Source organism: Zalophus californianus, chromosome 6 (assembly GCF_009762305.2).
Source record: "Zalophus californianus isolate mZalCal1 chromosome 6, mZalCal1.pri.v2, whole genome shotgun sequence".
In the NCBI taxonomy this organism is placed as follows: domain Eukaryota; kingdom Metazoa; phylum Chordata; class Mammalia; order Carnivora; family Otariidae; genus Zalophus; species Zalophus californianus.
The window spans coordinates 108,150,929-108,170,785 of NC_045600.1; the positions used below are offsets into that span (position 1 = coordinate 108,150,929).

At 49.7% G+C, this 19,857-nt stretch overlaps 1 protein-coding gene across 1 annotated transcript in view; it reads right to left on the minus strand.

The window, feature by feature from the left end:
• Positions 1-13,495, minus strand: part of ITGA11 (integrin subunit alpha 11) — a 112,586-nt gene extending 99,091 nt beyond the window's left edge. The window contains exon 1 of the mRNA XM_027570941.2: positions 13,372-13,495. The gene's annotated coding sequence lies outside the window, so the exon portion shown is untranslated. The remainder of the gene's footprint in view (positions 1-13,371) is intronic.
• Positions 13,496-19,857: the final 6,362 nt, after the last annotated feature.

Genomic DNA, 19,857 nt, shown 5'->3' on the forward strand with positions numbered 1-19,857 from the left:
GCCTGGGTGAGTTTTCGTTGATTGATTCATTCATTCCGCAACTATTCATTGCTTGCCTACTCTGGCCAGGCACTGCTCTGGACTCTGGGACACAGAAGGAAACACAACATACAAGAATCCTTACTCTCATGATTACATTCTGTTGGAGGAGACAGATAATAAACAAGGTGAGTAAATAAAGAGGTAAAAATGCTAAAGAATGACAAATAAGCTCAGAGAGACCGAGGCAGGGAAGGGTGTTTATGTCTGTTTGTGCATGTGGGGGAGGTTGAAAGTTTCATTGGCCATGCCAGGAAAGGCCTCCAGGAGTGGGTGATGTTGGAGTAAAGGCCTGAAGGAAGTGACAGAAGTGCTTTGGCGAGGAGCATTCCAGGCAGAAGGAACAGCAAGTGCAAAGCCCAGGATGCTCGGCATGTAGAAACTTCGAGACTTGTGTGGGTGGAGTAGAAGGAGCAAGTGGGGGAGGAGTCGAGGATGAGGTCAGAAAGGCAGAGGAAGCCAGATCACAAGGGGCCTCTTACTCAGAGTAAGAAGGGAGCCCCGGAGGGCTTGGAGCAGAGGAGGGATGTGACATGATCTGACCTACATTCTAGCAGCATCCCTCTGCCGACCAGGGGGAGGAGCCTCACGGGACAAGGGCAGATGCAAGGACACCAGTTAGGTGGCTGTTGCCCCAAGCCATGGGAGCCTTCCTGGGTGCTCCGCAGTAGTCCCCAGACCCCTGCCTGCCTGCCTCCGGGTCCCTAGTCCTCCAGGCCAAACGAGGGGAGATGGGAAGGCGGAGAGCAGACCAGAGCTTTCCCAGCGCGGATGATGTGGGACCAGGGGAACTCCCGGGGTGGGGTGTGGTGGGGGAGAGTGAGTTTTAAGATGAGCTAGAATGCAGGCAGCAACACACTGAAAAGAGAAAAGAGCAGGGACGTTCTTGGTGACCATGTGGACGCATTCGGGACAGTCACTGGGGCCCCTTGCTGAGCCTGCCAGAGTCTCTGCCCCTGGCTGGCCTCACCATCAGCAGCAAGCACATTCCACAGCTGATGCTTGGCTTGTGGTCTGGCCTGGCCCTCTTCCTTCGTTTCTTCTGCTCTGAAACACTTTTAAAATCAAAATCTGGGTTCTCTTTAAGTTTGGGGCATGAATCATTGCTTCCGGGCCTGGGAAGGGGATGGAAGGCGGGAGGCCCCATCTGCGGGTGCCCTCTCTCATGGAGGCTGTGTGTCACTAAGCACGTTTATGTGACAGGTTCCCAGTCAAAGCACTTGGAGTCAGACTTGCTCCCAAGCTCCCGGCCAACCTTTCCAACCGCCTGAGGGCCACCTCCACCTGCCCCCAGAGCCCCACGAAGTCGACATGTCTTGAACAGACTCGACTTCTCCTCCCCGAGCCTCTTCTGCTCAGGCCAGTGGCACCAGCCTTTGGCCTCTCTGACACCTTGCCTCCCCTGGTGACCAGGCCCTGCTCCATTCTGTGCCTCCCAGGCTCACTCCTCTTCTTCCATCTCACCCCCGTTCCGTCAGACGCTGGTGTCCCCTGTCCCTTGCCTGGGTTGCTACCATGGCCATCTGATCATTCCGCCCGCGCCCAGGTGTCTTGTTGCACTCACCCCTCCCCCCCTCCCGGGACTTCTCAAAACACAGGTTCGAACACGCCACTACCCTCCCTCAGAAACCTTCAAGGGCTCCCCGTCTGCTAAATCCAATATCTTGCTCAGTGCCTCAGCCTACTCTTCCCTTCCTGCAGTTCTCCGTGGCGTCCTCCGGCGTCCTGCTGACCAACGTCAGGCCCTTTGCCCATCCACTCTCTGCCCTTCCTGCATTTGCAGCCTCTTCCTCAACTCTCAAATCCGAGTCTTTTATCTGTAGCTGTAATAGCCTCTAGTAGGTTTTTCCCTTATATTACAGTTATTTCCCCAAAGATCCTCTCCCTGCCACTCAACCATAAACCCACTGGAGGACAGGATGCATCTCGTCTTTTACCCACGAGAGTACCGAGCATGAGGCCTGGCTCATACGGGTTCCTGTGTTAGGACCTCCTGAGGGCAGCATGCACAGAAAAATGTAACATGTCCATCTTACCCTTAGATAGCTTTCTGTTTACTTGAAGAGACAGTGCTTACATATTTAATACATATTAATCGAGCATCGACTGCGGCACTGTGGGAGAGCTGGGGACACAGGATCTGATAGGGGACGTGGTCTCTGCTCTCAGTCCAGTGCAAGAAGATGTTCAAGCAATTGCTATACTGTGTGGTGAGTGAAGTGCAGGGGTCTTGAGATCAGACAGGTCTACAAGGTCAGACTGACGGGGTAAGGTGAGGCTCCTGGGAAGAACTGGTGCCCAAATGGAGACCTGAAGCCTGAGCGGGAGGCAGCCAGGAGAAGGGAGGAGGTGGGATGGGAACTAAGGAGCAACTTAAATGAAGGTCAGAGAGAGTGGTGTGTTTGAAAAACTAGGAAGCTCAGTCTGGTGGGGGCGCTACAGGAGCGTGCAGGTGCTGCTCAAGGTGAGTCCTGAGCATAGGTGAGGGCCAGCTCTTCAGGGTCTGCTTAGCTCTCTTACAGTCTGGACTCAACCTAATGGCAATAGAGAGCCGTTGAAGGTTTCAAGCAGGGAACTGACTATACTACTTTGTGTTTTGGCTTTACGCTGGCTGCTATTGAGAAAGGTCTGATGGATAGGAATGAGAAAGACAATGACACCTGAGCTGGGCTGGGCCTCAGGGAGTTCCCAGGGCCCTCCTGCTCTGCTCCCAGGTCTCTCTCCCTGATGGAGCACCCTTTCCCACCCCACCTGGGCTTCGCTTTGCCTGTGCCGCATCTGGAAAGCCTGGCTTCTTGGGTGTGTGACCTGGGCAACTGCTCAGGGCCCTACACTCAGAAGGGCCCTCGCTTGGCTTAATGCTCTGCTGTGGACATCCTGGAATTCTTAAACTTGTTAAAACAAGGAGCGCTGCATTTCCATTTCGCACTGGGTTCTGTAGGTTATGTAGCTGGTCCTGCGTGTGTGGGAAATGGTGTGAATAAACTCAGAGACGAGCCCTGTCCACAAATTATTTATGGGAGGTTATGACTGCCACCAGTTACTGGATCTGAGGGGCTATTAGCTCCAGGGAAAGACCAATTCTGGTAGAGGAAGAGAAGATGGACTTTGTTTCGTGACCTCACTGGCAGGAGGAGGGGTGGCCAGGTTAAGAGGGAGAACTATGGAGACTGGGGACATACCCAGAGTCTACAGAGAATGAGTTCTATGATCTTATCCCACTTGCCTACCAGAGATGTAGAAATTCTACCATTAGAACTTCATTCCTTTGCTGAAGCATTGCTTGCTCCTTAAATTAGGTATAGCAGATTAGATTCCTAACCTCATCTTTGGCCAGAAGACCTGTCCCTGTGCCCCCATGTGACCTTGGGAAAACCTTTAAGAGCCTCAGTTTCTCCATCTATCTAATGGACATACCCCCCCCCTTTGGCAGGGCCTCTAAGCTTCACCTGGCCCCCCTCACTGAGAGAATGAACATATGGGAATGCTCTTCAGAATCTGCATCCACTTGCTCATTTCATGTTTTTCTCCCCAAGACCTTCCTCAGGCACAGTCTTCTCAATCTGCAAAGAAATAGGCCCAGGAAATCTGTAGGGTCAGGATTTCTGGTAGCCTAGCCCAGCTGGGTGATTCTACCGGAGGGAGAAAGCCGTCAGCCCCAGCTGCAGAGGAAGGAGCCCCTTCTCTGTGTCATCCTGTTTGGAATCCTGGAGTACGTTGCTATAGCAACTTGCCTAACTCACCCCACATGCCACGTGGAAAAACCTCTGTCTGCTTTAGCGCATCACCCAAGCCACAGACTGGGTTCTTCTAAGTTAGAGGAAGAGGCCTCCATCATCCACAAGGGCTGGGGTAGGATGTGTCTGAGGGTCAATGGAATAGTGGGCTGAGGGGCTGGACCATGCGAAGGCAGGTCCCCTCCTTCATCTATATGGTCTGCTGGCTGGTCTCTATGCCTGACATTCCACCATTAGCCCCTGGTTCCTTTAGCTCAAGGCACAGCCCAGCTCCAGAGCAAATCCCTTCAGGTAGGACACATGAAGTCTCACTCATTAGGGCTCTTTAGCATGAATTGACTCATTGTTAATGGTCTGGGGCTCAGAGCAGGTTTTGATCAAGGGAATAGGAGCTGAGACTTGCTCAGCCTGGACTCTGAGGACGGACTAGAGAGAGAGTCTGGGGGCGGGTGGAGTGGTCCAGAGTGTAGGGCACTTGGGGGGCAGGTGGTAGAGCCTCTCTTGGCCCTGAGTTGTGAGGCAAGGGAGGGAGAGCGGCTCCCACCTTCAGAGGCCCCATGTGAGCACCACTTCTCACCAAGCCAGCATCCTGACTGAGAAATCAGTGGCTAGCTGAGTTTGAAGAAGGGAGTTGTCACTCCCGAGCTGGTGCCCCTGTGTGGGTGGCCATTTGAGAGCTGATCTCATTTTCCCAGAGGACAGCTCCTTCAGCAAGAGCACTTACTCATCTTTCAATGCTCTCCAGGCCCATTTCCCAAAGAAATACCATGAATGGATTAAGTCAGAGCTGCGGGTTGGGGGCCAGACAATCCTGACACTACCTGTTACTCTATCGGCATGACCTTGGGTGAACCATTAACTCCTCATGTGTAGCCTGGTGACCATGACAGTGACCTCATGCAGCAGTAGGCAGGCCTAACTGAGATGCAAGAAAGTGCTTCACACCTCGGTTGGCATCCGTCAAATAATAAATGATGGGAAGGGTTAAGAACTGGTCCTGTTAGCTGAGGGCTTACTGGGTGCCAGATACTGTTCTAAGCACTTGATGTAGATGAACCACGAACAGGTCATCTAACGTCTAGTGCCCAGCAGCGTGCAAAATCATTGTTTTCCCCATTTTACAGATGAAGAAAAATGAGGCCCAGAGGGGCTTATCCAGGGTCACCCAAGGAGAAAGGATTAGATCCAGGCTGTTAGGCTCCCAGGCCCTGCACGTGGAGATTATTACTGCTGCTCAGGATGCATGCAGGTGAAAAAAGAAATGAGGGATGGAGACAGGGAGGCAGTGGTGACCGCCCCCTTCCGACGTTTTCCTGCAGGTGGGATTTTATTCATGTTGTGACTCAGGTCATAAGAACACAGTATGAAAGCCCTTCATGGAATGATTTGGGAGCTTATTCATTTGGGGTTTACAAGATGACCAACGGTAGTCACTCTCCTTTCTCTCCTTCTGGGTTTTCAGCTAAGAATTTGTACAGTTAGGATTTACATGATGGGGGTTGGGTATGGTCCCCACCCGACCACAGCTCCCTCTAGCAAGCACTCCATACCAAGGGGATGTGGGTGTCTTTGGAGCTCTCAATTGTTTGGGGGAATAGAGTTTCAAATGGCTGTCCATCCTTGATGGTAGCCCACAGTTTGGTGGTAGTGGCGGGGGCTAGGGGCATGAAGTGATGAGGACCAGCAGAAATACCATTTTGAAATGCATTAGTGCATGTTAAAAGCTTGTTTTGTAGCTGACCTTCTCTGAGTCCACAGGATGCCATCACATACCTCAACATAATAAAGGCCACATATGACAAACCCATAGCCAACCTCAGAGTCAATAGTGAAAAGCTTTCCTCTAAGATTAGAAACAGATAAGGATGACCAACTTTGCCACCTTTATCCAACATAATATCCCAAATCCTCGCCACAGTAATCAGACAAGAAAAAGAAATAAAAGGCACCCCAATTAATAAAAAAAAGAAGTAAGACCATCACTATTGGCAAATGACATGATATACAGAGAAAACCCTAAAGAGTCCACCAAAAAAAAAAAAAAAAAACCCAACTAGTAGAGCTAATAAGTGAATTCAGCAAAGTTGCAGGATATAAAATACACAGAAATCTGTTGCATTTCCATACACTCATAATGAGCTAGCAGAAGGAGAAATTAAGAACACAATCCCTTTTGCAATTGTATCAAATAGAATAAAATACCTAATAAATATACCCAAGGAGGTGAAAGAATTATACTCTGACAACTGTAGGATATTGATGAAAGAGAATGAGGATTGGGGCACCTGGGTGGCTCATTTGGTTGAGTATCTGACTCTTGATTTCAGCTCAGGTCATGACCTCTGGGTCGTGAGATTGAGCCCTATGTCGGGCTCCACCGTGGGCATGGAGCCTGCTTAAGATTCGCTCTTTCACACTGTTGGTGGGAATGCAGACTGGTGTAGCCACTCTGGAAAACAGTATGAAGTTTCCTCAAAAAGTTAAAATAGAACTACCCTACAACCCAGCAATTGCACTGCTAGGTATTTATCCAAAGGATACAAAAATAGTGATTCAAAGGGGCACAGTCACACCAATGTTTATAGCAGCATTATTTATAATAGCCAAATTATGGAAAGAGCCCAGATGTCCTCCAACAGATGAATGGATAAAGAAGATGTGGTATATATACACAATGGAATACTACTCAGCCATCAAAAATAATGAAATCTTGCCATTTGCAATGATGTGGATGGAACTAGGGGATATTATCTTAAGCGAAATAAGTCAGTCAGACAAATACCATACGATTTCACTCATATGTGGAATTTAAGAAACAAAACAGATGGACATGGGGAAGGGAAGGAAAAATAAAACAGATAAAAACAGGGACAAAGGCAAACCATAAGGGACCCTTAACTCTAGGAAACAAACTGAGGGTTGCTAGAGGGGAGTGAGTGGGGGGGGATGGGGTAACGGGGTGATGGGCATTAAGGAGGGCACTGATGGAATGAGCACTGGGTGTTACATGCAACTGATGAATCACTAAATTCTACCCCTGAAACTAATAATACACTGTATGTTAACTAAACTGAATTTAAATAAAAAATAATAACTAAATGAAGATTCTTTCTCCCCCTCTCCCTCTGTGCCTCCCCCTTGCTTGTTCTCTTTCTCTCTCTCAGAGTGAGAGAGAGAGAGATTGCGGATGACACAAATAAATGAAAAAATACAGTGTATTCATGGATTGGAAGAATTAATATTGTTAAAATGCCCATACTAACCAAAGCAATCTACAGATTCAATGTAATCTCTATCAAAATACCAATAGCATTATTCACAGAACTAGAATAATCCTAAAATTTGTATGGAGCCACAAAAGGCTCAAATAGCCAAACAATCTTGAGAGAGAACAAAGCTGGAGGTATCACAATCCTAGATTTCAAACTAACACAAAGCCGTAGTAATCAAAACCATATAGCGCTGGCACAAAAATAGACACATAGATCAATGGGACAGAACAGGGAGCCCAGAAATAAACCCACATTTATATGGTCAATTAATCAATGGAAAAGGAGACAAGAACATACAATAGGGAAAAGATAGTTTCTTCAATAAATGGTGTTGGGACAACTGGACAGCTACATGAAAGGAAGAAAAGAAAGAAAGAAAGAAAAAGAAGAAAGAAAGAAAGAAGAAAGAAAGAAAGAAAGAAAGAAGAAAGAAAGAAAGAAAGAAAAGAAAGAAAGAAAGAAAGAAAGAAAGAAAAGAAAGAAAGAAAGAAAGAAAAGGAAGTAAGGAAGGAAGGAAGGAAGGAAGGAAGGAAGGAATGAAGGAAGGAAGGAAAGAAAGAAAGAAAGAAAGAAAGAAAAAGAAAGAAAGAAAGAAAGAAAGAAGAAAGAAAGGGAATGGAAGGAAGGAAAAGAAAGAAGAGAAAGAGAAAGAAAAGAAAAAAGAGAGAGAAGGCGGGAGAGGAAGGAAGGGAGGGAGGGAAGGAGAGAGAGAGAGGAACTGTACCATTTTCTTACACCACATACAAAAACAAATTTAAAATGGATTAAAGGCCTAAATGTAAGACCTTAAACCATAAAACTCCTAAAGGAAAACAGGCAGTAAACTCCTGGACATTGGTCTTAGCAATATTTTGGGGGGGGTCTGTCTCCCGAGGCAAGGACAACAAAAGCGAAAATAAACAAATTGGGACTACATCAAACTAACAACTTTAGCACAGTGAAGGAAACCACCAACAAAATGAAAACCATCAAAATCTACTAAATGGGAGAAAATATTCGCAAGTAACCCCCTGATAAGGGGTTAATACCCCAAACATATATGAAGTCATACAACTCAATATTGAAAACCCCAAATAACCTGCTTTTTAAATGGGCAGATATACTGAATAGACGCTTTTCCGAAGAGGACATACAGATGACCAACAGGCTCGCTGTCACTCATCATTGGGGAAATGCAATTCCAAACCACATTGAGCTATCGCCTTGCACCTGTCAGAATGGCTAGTAGCAAAAAGGCAAGAAATAACAAGTGTCGGAGAGGATGTGGAGAGAAGAAAACCCTTGTGTCCTGTTGGTGAGAATGCAAACTGGTGCAGCTACTGTGGGAGACAGGATGGAGGGTCCTCAAACAATGAAAAGTAGAACTGAATATGTAGAATATGATCCAGTAATTCTACTCTTGGGTATTTGCTCACCACAAATGAAAATACTCATTCGAAACGATATATGCCCTCCCATGTTCCCTGCAGCATTATTTACAATAGCCAAGATATGGAAGCCACCGAAGTGTTGACAGATGAATGGATAAAGAAGATGTGGTGTATGTACACAATGGAGTATGACTCAACCATAAAAATAATGAAATCTTGCCATTCACAACAGCATGGATAATACCCAGCGGGTGTTGCACTAAAGTCAAATTTAAGGCAGACAGAGACAAATACCTTATGGTTTCATTTACAGGTGGAATCTAAATGAACAAAGCAAAATGGAAACAGACTCAGAAATACAGAGAATAAACCAGTTTGCCAGAGGGGAAGGGGGTGGAGGGGTGGACGGAGGAGGTAAAAGGGATTAAGAGCGTAGAAACTTCCAGTTATAAAAATAAATAAGTCATGGAGATGAAAAGTACAGTGCAGGCAACATAATCAATAATATTGTCACCACTTTACATGATGACAGATGGTAGCTGCACTTATCATGGTGAGCATTTTGTAATGTATATAAACGTTGATTCACTCTGTTGTAACCTGGAACTGATATAATATTGTATATCAATTGTACTTCTATTTAGGAAAAAAAAAAAAACCCCTACCATTAAAAAAAAAAAAAAAAAAAAAAGAGCCAAGCCAGCTCAGAAGAAAGTTTTGTCCTAAACAATGAGGGGAGAGGATAGAAGGGAAGTTCCCTGCTGCTGGAGGAAGCTTCCCCCACAGGAGGGGAGACAAAGAGCCCCAGAGAGGTCATAAAGAAGGTGAGTCACCGTCTGAGTGTCTTAAGGCCCACAGCCCTGTGTGGGTGGGTGAGGACAAGGAGAACGGCCAGGAGATAGACAGCCCATCTCTGGGCGTCCAGGGCGGGATGGATGGACTATGTATATAGAAAGAAGGTGCGACTCTACTCCTATCCCTTCAGGGCTCTATGTGGAAGGGCTGCCGTGTGGAAGGGTCCAGAAGCTCCTCAGCTGATGATGGTAGCGGAGAGGCTTGGCTGACAAGCTCCCAGCAGGGTGGGACAAGCTTCATCTCTTTCTCTGCTCTTCCAAAGCTGGAGAGCAGGGCTTGGGTCTTTTTAGTCTTTGCACACTCTGGCTGCCTAGTCCTGTGCTTTTTCCAGACACGGTTTTCCTGTTGAACAGGACTCCCACTCAGAGGGACATATGAGGGCCAGGCTGCACAGCGTGGCTCTTCTCTGCTCCACAAAATGCCACAAGGCACTCACACTAAGATCACACTGACTTCATGACAGCCTCCATGGCTAAAAGCCATCCCTGAACGCCCGTGACGATCAAGACTTTGGGCCAAGTCTCTGGGAGAGGAGCTGGGAAAGTTTGGGTTTACTGGGGCCTTGTAGGCCCCCTGTGAGCCTCCAGTACCCCAGCCCTTCCTTTACACTTCTCTTAGGGACTTGGGTTTGACAGTTTACATCTCCGTGCATCCTCACATCCCTTACTGAATCGTATCTTGAGTGCTGATGTTGCTGCTGATGATGGAGAAGAGAGACAACCTCCTGAATGCATAATATGTGCTGGAACTTTCCAAGCATTTTATGTACACTTACTCATTTGGATAATCTTTGGATAACTCTGTAAGTTCTATTATTTTCATCCCCATTTTGCAGGTGAGAAAGCTGAGGCACAGAACCACTTAGTAGTTTGCCAAGAGCACAGAGTCCTAACTGGCGGAGCCCAGACCCAGTCCAGGCAGTGAGACCCCAGGGCCTTCACCTCCACACTGTGCCTGATCTCCCTGTGTGCCTTTATGGAGCCTGGCAGATAACAAGTGCTCAGTAAAGACTGAGGTTTTAAAAGAATCATCACTCGGGGCGCCTGGATGTCTCAGTCATTAAGGTGTCTGCCTTCAGCTCAAGTCATGATCCCAGGGTCCTGGGATTGAGCCCCGCATCGGGGTCCCTGCTTAGTGGGAAGCCTGCTTCTCCCTCACCCACTCCCCCTGCTTGTGTTCCCTCTTCCACCGTGTCTCTCTCTGTCAAATAAATAAATAAAATCTTAAAAAAAAAAAGAAAGAAAGAATCATAACTCATCCGGGCTCCTGGGTGACTCCTTCGCTAAAGCATCCCATTCTTGGTTCCGGCTCAGGTCACGATCTCAGGGTCCTGAGATCCAGCCCCATGTGGTGCTCTGTGCTCAGCAGGAAGTCTGCTTCCCCTCCTCCTCTCCCTCTGCTCCTCCCCACCGCTTGTGCACGGACACACACACTCTCTCTAAAATAAATAAATAATTCTTTAAAAAAGAATCATCACTCATCAACCCTTACTACCGATGTGTTAATGACAGAAACTTATCAATGGATCTACTTTCTCTGGATGTCAGCTATAAAATTCTTTGGCCTTGTCTATTTCTTTTTTTTTTTTTTTTCCCTTGGTTTCGATAGCTTTGCCCACCCATCACCCTGCCCAGCTTGTAGCAGAAGCTCTGGCAAGATAGAGGCTCTGAACTCATAATGGCTTCAATGCGGACTCCCTCCCAACTTGGCCTGTGATAGGTCCCCTGTCCCCCTGATCAGCCAAACTGTGCCGTCACCGGCAGGCATGCTTCCTAGTAATCCTCACATTGAATCCATGTGATGCACAGTTGGGAGACTGATTATCAATCTTGCTCCAGAGCCAGGGAATGAAATTCATCGACCCCGCGACCTTTCCAATTTTCAGAGTCCAAACTACCGTCACCCTTGTGGTTTTAAAATATCCACCTTTTTGTTCTTTAATAAGTCCCAGGAAATAACACTCTAACTTACAAACCGACCTACTTTAAGGCCTCTCCACACTCCTTCAAGACCCTGTTGAAATGATACCTCCTCCTTCAGGAAGCCTCCCTTGCTAATCCAAGTGAAACTGAATTTCTTGTTTGAACCACAGCCCTTAGCTTCTCTGTGCCGTTCACTCCCTAATCCTTCTATTTAGCTTCCACTGGCCTTGCCTTATTCCCAGCTCCAGGCAGGGCCTAGATTGCACACATAGTTGGTCCCCACCCCCCAGTTCCTTGCAAGCAGATGTCGTTCCAACATTGATTGATATGTTTAATGAATCCCATATTTTAAGAACCCAACTGACCAGACATAGCTCAGGGGTGGTTTTCTCCATATAAAGGGAATTCTGAGTCACAAATCCTGTCCCTGCCCTTCACCCCACTCCCCTAGCGCATACACCCCCCACCCCGATTCCTGCTTGAGTAACAACACTAACAACCATTGCTTCTGTCCTGCTGTGCACCAAGCCCTGAGTTAAGGACTTTTCTGACAGTGCCTCACTTAATTGTCTGGAGAACCTTATGAACTCAGCCTGACTTTCCATCTCCATTCCACAGAGAAGGAAACCTGTGGAGAGATTGCATAATGTACCCAAGGTTGTGCAGCTTAGTGGGCAGCAGAGCCAGAATGGAAGCCAGGTTCTGATTTCAAAGACTTCCCTCTCCGCGTCCTGAGGTCCAGACTGACGCTAGCCACTCCATCTCAGGGTCTGGTGGGATGGGTCTGCCTATCTGGAGTCACACAGGGGCGCGTTCCCTTCTCCTAAGGCTGGATCTCCTTGTGATCTGAAGACAGTTCCTGGAGTTGTCTTCCCTCCTGTCTCAGTGACCGAGAGTGCGCTTCACCTCCTGCAGCTGGTTTCTAGGTGAATGTTGGCCTGGTGGCAGCTCTTCCTTTGTCCTCCCCGACACCCCCTCCCCCAACAACTTAAAGCGTTAATATTTATTTTGTGGCTCTAGGATCTGGACTGAACTCCATCAGCCAGAGACTGTTTCAACCACAGGCCCTCCCAGAAGCTCTGCTATAGACCGACGGGGGCGGGGGAGGGGGGGATGTGCACTTGTTTTTGAGGTAACCTCGGACGGGGGTGAGTGAGCCCGGGCTGGGGGGGTCTGCACCTGTAGCTTCCTGACGGCTCTTCTCCCGCTGTCCCCACATCTGATCCCCGGTACCGGCCCCAGTCCCCGGCCTGGAACCCCATGCGGAAGGGGAGGCGAGGCCGGGGCGCTGGTCCCCGCCGGGGCACTCGGGCCCCCGCAAAGGAGACGCCCCGAAAGCTGTTGCCGCGGGTAGAACGGCGCCTCTGGCCGCCGCCCCGCGCTACAGGTACGGGTCGGGCCGGGGCGCCGGGAGTGGAGAAGCCCTCGCTGGTTGCCCCAGGGCGGACCGCCTGGGTTGGTCTCTGGCTGCCGGTCGTGCGCCCCGCCGGACCGAGGTCCCCGGCGCGCCCCGACACCTGGATTGCATTAGGCGGGCGGCGCGCGTGTCGGCGACTGCGGCTTCCCCAGATTATTGAATAACTGCATAATTCCAAGCGCGGGTTGTCCCTACCCCAAACACCAGGTAACGTTTCCGGGGCCCTGGCTGCGGAGCTGCGCCCGTCGCCTTTGGCCCGGCCGGCGACCGCTCGCCACCGCCTAGGGGCGCCGCCCTGGGGCTTCGTCCGTCCCCGGCCCGAGGGATTCTGTGGCAGCTCGCGGCGGCCTCCGTGTCCCGCTCCCAGAGACTTGAGGCGGCTCCCTCCGCAGGCAGGAGGGCGGCCGAGGCAGCGCTTGCTCCGCGCCTCGCGTCCCCTCCCAGCCCGGGCTACGCGCCCTCCGCGCTCCCGGGACGCCCGAGTGTCCCCGGCGGGGCGCCTGGGGTGGCCAGGGTGTTCCGGCGGGGCCGCGGGCCCTCCCGCGCTCCTCTTCAGCTCTTCTCCAACTCTTCCCCAGCTCTTCCCCCACACACCAAACTCCCGGCTTCAAGTCGCCCGGGCGCGCCTCCCTCTTTTGCGGAGCTTTGGCGGGGCGGCTAGACTGCAGCCACTTCCCGGGGACCCCCGTCCCCCACCAGCGACCAAGCTCCGACCCTGCGAGGGGCTCCCCACGGGCACGGCGAGGCAAGGGCACGTACCTGGCCACAAGCTGAGCGCCCAGGCCACCAGGAGGCCCTGGGCAGGTCCATGGCGCGCGGCGCGGCGGCGGGGGCCCGGGTGCGGGGCGACGGGGCAGCGAGCCGAGCGGCAGCCTCTTCGCGGGCGCCCCGAGCCTGCTCTGCGCGCCGCGCGCCCGGCTCCCTGACAGCCGCCGCTCCTGCAGAGGAAGTGGGAGGGCTCGGACCGCGGGGGAGGGGCGCGCGGACACGCTCGCGCCGGGCTCCGGCCAGTCTCGGCCCCTGTGCCACCTGGGCAGGCGGCGTGCCGCGCCCCGGCGCCGTCCGCGCGCCCCCCCGCCCCGCGCCCCGCACCCCGCACCCCACCTCTGCCTCCGAGACCTGGTGCGGCTCCTCCCTCCGCACTCCCGCCACCAAATTCCACGTCGCTGCAGGAACAGTGGCGTATATTCCCATTTCCCAGAAGGAAGAGCTTCACAAAGCTCCGAGGGATATCTCAGGTCACCCGGGGACACGGGGCCACGACTCAGGTCTCCCTTGGCCCAGGGGAGCAGATGACCCTCAAAACGTCAATTCTGAAACGTCCCCCTGCCGGCCCGCCCCGGGGAGCCTGGAATGTAAAGGCCCCGGTGCTTCTTCTGACCTTGCAATAAATGCGGGTCCCTGCTCCACCTGCACTCTGTCTGCCCTTCCTACCTGAGGCACCCCAACGCAACCAGGAGGATCCGGTGCCTAATTCTACAACAGCGAAGCTCTTCTTTGGAACGCAGCCGCCTTCCTTCCCAGTAGTTCTAACCCGGAACAATTAAATCCCATGCACATTTGTGGCACAGACTTTAAATCAGGACCTGGACCCCAACCGGTGAGTGTGGAGGCTGGCCCGCCCAGCAAGGGAGAGAGCTGAGGCAGAGGGTGGGACGGCCCAGGGGGTGAAAGCTAAGCAGGCACCCCTCAACACTTTGTCAGAAAGCCTTCTCACCACCTCCCAGACCCATATCTGCCCCGGGGTACATGCTCATTCTCTCTCTCTCTCTCTCTCTCTCGCTCTCTCTCTCTCTCTCTCTGTCTCTCCTTCATTGTACTTATCAGTAGAGAAACTCTACATCGGTTGGTATAACCATTGAACTTCTCTTGTTCAGACTGAAAACCCCATTAAGTAGAAATCCCCTGTTTGGTTCACAGCTGAGCACTCAGCCCTCAGCACCCAGGAACATAGTAAGTGGGTGGATGGATGCATGAATAGGTGGATGAGCACAGGTGATGGGGGGGCGGGCCGTGCACAGAGGGTAGAATTTCTTGTCTGGGAGGGACTGGAAGGGCTTCCCAGAGGGCTTGCTATTCAGGCTGGGTCCTGGAGGAGGAGGTGGGTTTTTGAGAAGGCCTAGTTCATGCAAGTATAGCAATGGGTGTTGTGCCAACATTGCTCTCTTCTCTAGCTATCCTGGTTTTATTTGGTAACCTCACCTCTCGCACTCAGCCACAGACTTTGGGAAAAGCTGATTCTCTCTCTGGGAGGTGTTGTGTGTATGTTGGGGGAGGCATGTGGTTTAGGCTGAAGTGATCAGTGTATTGCTATCCCCTGTCCATAGTTTAAGAAAGGGAAATGTGACAAAGGAAGGTTTTCCAGGAAACAAGCTTTCTTGCTCTTCTAAAAGGGCCCCTAGAATGAATGAAGGAAGGAACGAGGAACTAACTCGACCCTCCCTTCTCCTATTCCCACGTCCCCTCTCAGGCCCAGACAAAGAATCATGTAGGCCCAGAAGCTCATGGGGTTGGGGTGGGGAAGGGAAATCTGGTCTTGGGATGAAGAAGACAGATGCTGATGGCAGAATGGAGCACCCAAGTCCAGGAGGATCTTGTTGAGCCCCTGAATCAAGCTATCCCCTCAGCCTGCCCCCCTGCGGACTTCCCAGTCCTGTGACCAATGAGTCCCCTTCGTTGTTTAAGCGGGTTTGAGTCAGGATGCTTTGAACCTAGAGCATCCTAACTGGTAACAGTTATTCAATGAGCTTTTGCAAACCACTTCCTTGCCGCACACAAATTCAGGCTTTCTCTGGTGGTTCTCCAACTCCACGTAAGTGGGGGTTGCCCGAAGCACCTGTGAAGACCCAACACTGTTTGCTGAAGGGGCTCCATGCAGTGGGTGCTGCGTAACAATTCTGCTATTCTGCCCATCATTAGCTCCCATTGTCCTCACCAAGGGCATGGGAGTCCTGAATAGAATATGTGTGCCTTTGCGTAATCTGGCAGGGTGGGGAGGGGGAGAGGTGTGCCTTCCCTCTTTCAGCGTGCAAAACACACTAGGGGAGTCCATGCTGAAGGAGCTAGGGATGGAGCTGAGAAGACAAGACATAACCTCGTATTTATTGATGTGATCATTGTTTACTATTTAATCACTCATTTTAATAATGTATTATTTAATGATTATTAAACATTGTCAAAATCACACAGGGCAGCAGCGTATGGGTGACAAATGCATGATCCAGATTCAGTCTGGAGAAGCTCAGGGAATGGACGAAGGGCTTTATGGAAGCTGGGATTTGAGTTGAGCAATGATAATAATAATACTAATCCTTCACATGTATGTAGCATATTTATTTTTCTTGAGATAATTCACATACCATAAAATTTGCTCTGCAATTCAGCAAGTTTTAGTTTATTCGCAAGGTTGTGCAACTATTACCACTAATTTCATTGTCATGAATCCCCCCCCCCCCCCCCCCCCGCCGAAGAAACTCTGTAGTCATTAGCAGCTACTTCCCATTCCCTTACCCAAGTCCCTGGCAACCACATATCTACATTTTGTCTGGATGGATTTGTCTATTCTAGACATTTCCTGTAAATGGAATCATACAGTACATAGTATATTGTGTCTGGCTTCTATCATTTAGTGTAACGTATCTGAGGTTCCTCCCTCTTGTAGCAAGGATCAGCACCTCACTCCTTTTTATTGCTAAATAACATTCTGTTGCATGGGTATACTGCATTTTATTTATCCACTCATCAGGTGATAGATGTTTGCTTATTTCTACTTTTTGGCTATTATGAATGAGGCTGCTATGAGCATTTGTGTACAAGTTTTTGTGTGAACATATGTTTTCAATTCTCCTGGGTATATACCTGGGAGTGGAATTCTGAGTAGTTCGGTAACTCTATGCTTAATTATTGGAAGAACTAACCACCTGTTTCTTTTTTTTTTTTTTTAAGATTTTATTTATTTATTTGAGAGAGAGAGGGAGAGAGAGAGAGTACGCACAAGCAGGGGGAGAGGCAGAGGGAGAGGGAGAAGCAGGCTCCCCACTGAGCAGGGAGCCCGACGCAGGGCTCGATCCCAGGACCCTAGGATCATGACCTGAGCCGAAGGCAGACACTTCACTGACTGAGCCACCCAGGTGCCCCTAACCACCTGTTTCCACTGTGGCTGCACCGTTTTTACATTCCTACCAGCGATGTATGAGGGGGTACATTGTGTTTTACCAATTTTGAAATCCCTTTCACACTTACAATCTAATTTAATGCTCACAAGAGCCCTGCAAGGAATTATATTCACTTTTATAGATAAAAAGACCGTGTTGGTGAGGATTCTTTCAGTTGCAAGGAACAGAAACTCTACACAAACTGACTCAAGCAGAACAGGCAGTGTACAAGCTGATATAAACAGGAAGTTCTGCAGGTATGGCTGGATCAAGAGTCTCCAGTGAAACTCTCATCTTTTTTCTCTCTGTCTTCTCTTAGTTTTGCTTCACTCTGCTCTCCTTTCCTGCAGCAGACAGGATTTCTCTGCCTGCTAAGAAGATGTAGCCAGCTGACCCAAGCTTATACTTCATAGATTCTGAAGGGAGAGAGACAGCCTTCCCTACTAGATCCAGCAGAAAAGTCCAGGGTTTTGATTCATGTCCGCTCCGGAACCAATCAGTATCTGAAGAATACGGTACTATAACTGGCCCAGTCTGTGGCACATGCCCAGCCCTGAGGAGTTGGGAAGAGAAGGGCGTTATGACTGACAGCCCCACCAAGATCACATATCACAGGAGAAGATTTCCCTAAAGGAAACAGAAAAAAGGGGATGACGAAGCATGCCAGACAGAGAGGTTTCCTGGGTTGCTGGACTTTCAGTGTCAAAATCGGAGCCATCCCTGGCCAACTGGGACAGATGGGTCCCCTATCTCTGTCTCTTGGACCTTCTGCCTCCCTTTCGTCAAATTTCCTCTCCAAGATTCTCCTCCCTCCTCCCACACCAGGTATCTATCTCCAACTCTCTGGTTATTTCTCCCCACCTTTCTGTTCTCTGCTCCTACCTGCCTGCAGTGCAACCACTCACCATGTCAGCATGTGGGGGAGGGGGGCCCACCTTGGGGGGCACCCTGGCTCCTGGGCTCCTCTCTACCCCCGCAGCACCCCCTCACAGATCTGCCCTCCTCCCAGTGCCTTGTCTGTTGGTTTGTGCTTAGGAAATGCAAACTCTCTTTTTAAATTAAGATAAACTTCAGGGGTGCCTGGGTGGCTCAGTCATCGTTAAGCATCTGCCTTTGGCTCAGGTCATGATCCCAGGGTCCTGGGATCGAGCCTTAGTTCGGGCTCCCTGCTCCGCGGGAAGCCTGCTTCTCCCTCTCCTATGCCCCCTGCTTGTGTTCCCTCTCTCACTGTGTCTCTCTCTGTCAAATAAATAAACATAATCTTAAAAAAAAAAGATAAACTTCAGCAAACTTATAGTCCCTGGGAAGGGACATCATCTGCCAAAAAAAAAAAAAAGATATAATAAATTCCAATGCAAAAAACAAAGTAGAAGAAAGCTACAGGACTGTTTTTGTTATCTGCTGTTTGAATGACACATGTCTCTGTTCCAGGCCAATAGTGGAGATGATGGGAAAGTGATTGTGTCGTGCACAAATGGCCTTAGGTTTCAGTTTGTCATGCCAGATCTCATCCTTGCCAGAAGAGTGAGAGAGGTTAGCTTTGAATAAATGTGTTTACCCCAGTGGCTGATGTTTGCCCCAGCCACTTTCCACTTGAAGTAGAAAGTCCGATCCAAAATGTTGGAGTGGGGATGCTCCCATCTTCCAAATGCTGTGCTGAGCTGAGGGTCAGGGACTGGGATCAAGCCCTGTACACAACCTATACCAAATCCAGGAAGTTATTTTCTGATTTCCATTTCTCAAGCCACAAGTATGTACAGTATTTCGCAGTAAAGATATCAAAGGGAAGAAGTATGGCCACAACACAAACAGGCCCACGAGATGGATGAAGAAACATCCTTTTGAAGAAAAATAGGCCAGAGGGTGCGGGAGAATACAAATTGCCTTAAAAGTCTCGAGGTAACAGTCAACATCCTAATTGAAGGGCTAGTTCTGATGCAGCTTAGATGAGCAAAACCCTTGACCACGGACCAAACAGGAAGAGTGACATCAGGAAGAAACGTCACAGCGAGAACAGTATGAAGAACACCAGCCTTCAAGGAGCACTCAGTATGTCCAAATTGGAACTCCTTTAATCACCAGCACAGCCCAAGTTGCTGGCCAGGACCTCCATCCTGGCCCTGGCTCGGCTGAGATGTGAGAGAGAAGCCTTGAAGGTTAGGCGTCTGGATGGAAAGCACTAGGGTAAAGATGGGCTCTCAGGAGAGTCTTGAACAAGGATGTGGAGCAGAGGAAGGGATTCTCAGCTGTGGCATGGACCAGGTGCAAGGGTGCCGCTTGGCCAGGGACCGGGAGCTGGGCCATTTGATAGGCACATGCTAATGGGTATGTTTGGGCCAAACACGCAGGTACACACACACACACACACACACACACACAGGCACGCGCACACACACACACAGGCACGCACCCTGTCACACGCATGCACACACATCCACACCAACAATAAATACACTCTTCCCATCTAGCACCATCCGAATCCGTGTTAAGGAAGAGAAACGTTTCTCCAAGTAAACCTCAAATGTACGGATTTCCCTGTGCCTTTTGGAGAGAGCATTTTCCATGATTTTTTAGAACAGTATTGGTTCCTCATTGTTCTCTCTCCCACTTTCAGATGAAATCTCAGAGTTACGAGTTACTGCATCCATAGCTCAAACGCCAGGGACAGAGATCCCGAAGGACACCATTTGGCTCTAAAAAGGCCCAGATAAAGCTTTTACATTTTTAGCCTTTACTTTGGGGGCAGATCAAATTCGGGGGGGGGTAAATCCTAGGGATTTTGGGCGGGAGGGTGGTTAAAAGATAAAGGGTGGAAATAATTTTGGTCCCATTTGGGGTATTTTTAATCAGCCTTTATTTGATAAGTAACGAGAAGTCTTTAGAGGTTTCTGAGTGAGATTGGGGAAGGGTGGGGAGGTCTGTATCCAAACAAGTCAGGGGGACAGAAGCCTGTGGCCTTTGGGCACTTCAGGAAGGTTGTGTGAAGGAGGGAGCGACACTTCCCAGATCATCTTTTAGATATCCCCTCGTGCTCCCCCAAGACATTGTGAGCTTTCATGTGCGTATTTGAGCTTCCATAAAGATGCTGTCT